The following is a 2,442-nucleotide window of genomic DNA, read 5'->3' on the forward strand; positions in this document are numbered from 1 at the left end:
TATTCCCGGTAATACCAACTTTGTTTCATTAAAATGAATCTCTTATTTAGAATATCTTGACATTCTTCTTTTTTATTAGTAGAAAACAAAACAGCAGTTCCTTCAGTTGAGAAAAGCTAGAAGCATGGAATTGATCTGCAGCCAGTTTTTACTACAAACCCCATAATGCTTTGGATTATAGCCTACAATCCCCACACTGCAGCACCAAACTTACTGTTAACTATCCAGATTCTGGAAAAGAAAAAGAACAGGATATTTGAGAAGAACTTTGTAACGTGCAAGGATTCTGCTTGAATAGACGATTACTAATTTTTTTCAGTATCTTCAGACATGTTGGCCTTTTTCTTAATAAAAAACTCATTGTTATGAATATGGGCACTATTTTTTCACCCTGAATCTCAGGTCATTTATTCTCAAACAATGTGCCCAGGTATATAGTTCCCTTGTCAAAGCCTCTTTTACACCCATCAGTGAGTTGTGTAGTTTTCTAGTCCCCCCCCCCCCCGCCCAACCCCACTTTGGAGGGAGGTCAACTTTTTCAGATTTGAAAATAAAATCACAATGCATTGTTTAATGCTCTAAACATCTGCAAATGAGAATTTGGTGAAGTAATTAAAATTCTTAATTAGATGCACCTTGCAGCTGCTGTTAGTCTTAATTGGCAATAATGCAGCTACGTTTTGTTCTGACACCTATCTTCAGAAGAGTTAGAGAGAGAAGTGAAGGGAGGCAACAGGAAAATGTTCCCACACAGTTCAAGAGAGTTCGCACAAAGAGGATCCCATGGCAACAAACAGCGAGGCCCACAGTCGGCTCTGTGAGATCCAGGAATAGACAATGCTTCACCTCGGATTCAAACAAATACTTCCCTTCCTGCGTCTGAAGAGAAAGTGTTTGAAATCATCTGTTGCAATAACATTTAAATGGTCAAATGTTCATCTGTGTAGAGTAACAAACTGGCAGAAGCCTTGCAATTAAGAGACTTGAGTTTTGTACCCCGTGGATCTGGAGTGGACCTTGGAAATGTGTCATTTTACAGACATGGAAACTGAGGCCAAGAGAAATCAAAGTGATTCTCTCGGGTAATTATGGCTAGTTAGGAGTAGAAATTAGACTCAAATCTAGGATTTGAGCCTACAGTCCAGGACTTTTACTTCTAAACTTTGCTAGAAGCAATTAAATTTGTTAATTGTGCCCCTCCCAGTCCGCTTGAGGTCTAGTTCTTTATTTAAATGGGTCAGCTAAAGGACTGTGGTAGGTGTTGAAAATATAGATCACTGGTTATGAGAAGAGAAGAATGTATTTCCCCCTCACTGCTGGTCCTCACTTAGCTCTGGACTGGAGCAGGCGGGGAAGGGGCAGGAAGAAGAGAGAAGTGGCACACAGGGGGGTAACCTGGGTGAGTTACCAGCAGGAAAACCACGTAAGACTTGCACACACACTGGAACCAGATCTGTGCTAACCTTGGATTGAGAAGTTCAATATAATGCTCCTTCCTTACAAATACAGACAGACGGCCCTTTGCAGTCTGTCAGTCCCCATCAACCTCACCTGTGACCCGAGTTTGGCTCGCATTCGTTTTGCTCTCATGTCACCGAATATGCGGTGACATATTTGTCATGCAGTTTCCTTCATCTTCATTTGTGTTTTTCTCTCCAAATTAAATGAAGACACAGTTCCCCAGGGCCCAGGCTGCTCTACCTATTTATTCTTCTGTGTTTGCTTTATCCTCTTAAAGTTTACATTACAAAAGCGTGTGGGAAGCGCTGTGGAGTGGGTTAAGGCTCTCTAGAATGGAGGCTACAGGTGGTGTATGGGAAAGGTCGATGAGTGGGGAGAGGGAGGGGTGGCGACCTTAAAAGTGTTCGTCAGTCCTTTCGCTGCCTTGCCCGCCCCAGTCTCAGAAAGGAACACTGTGGTTGCCATGTAAGCATTGCAACTGCCCTAGAGGCTTTCTTCTCCAAGCAAGTGTGGTCCGGAGACCTGCAGCATTATGATGGCTTATGGGCCACTTCCTCAGACATGCAGACTCTCGGGCCTCACTCTAGACTTCACTGAATAAGAATCTGCGTTTTAACAAGACACCCAGGTGATCATGCCTATGTTCAAGTTTGACTAGTACAGAATCCCAGGTGGGTATTATACTATCCCAAGGTATTGTAAAGGGCAAGGATCTTAAACTGAGCAAATTCCCCAATTTAATTGGCCGGTACCTACTTGGTCCCTCTTTTCCCATTAGGACTCCATCTCACAATCCTGCAGCGAACTCCGTTACGCGGTAGACGGGAGGAGGAGACTCTTCAATCTCCTCCTTTCTGTGCCCCGCCCCCACCCCCACACTCCCAGAGAGCCGTCCACCAGCACTCTTCTCCTCAGCCCCTGTCACCTAGGGAAGATAGTGCTCCCCAACCGTCTCCCCCCCCCCCCCCCCCCCCCCACACC

The sequence above is a fragment of the Herpailurus yagouaroundi genome, unplaced genomic scaffold (genome assembly GCF_014898765.1).
Source record: "Herpailurus yagouaroundi ecotype Mexico unplaced genomic scaffold, PumYag 67793, whole genome shotgun sequence".
Classification (NCBI taxonomy): Eukaryota; Metazoa; Chordata; class Mammalia; order Carnivora; family Felidae; genus Herpailurus; species Herpailurus yagouaroundi.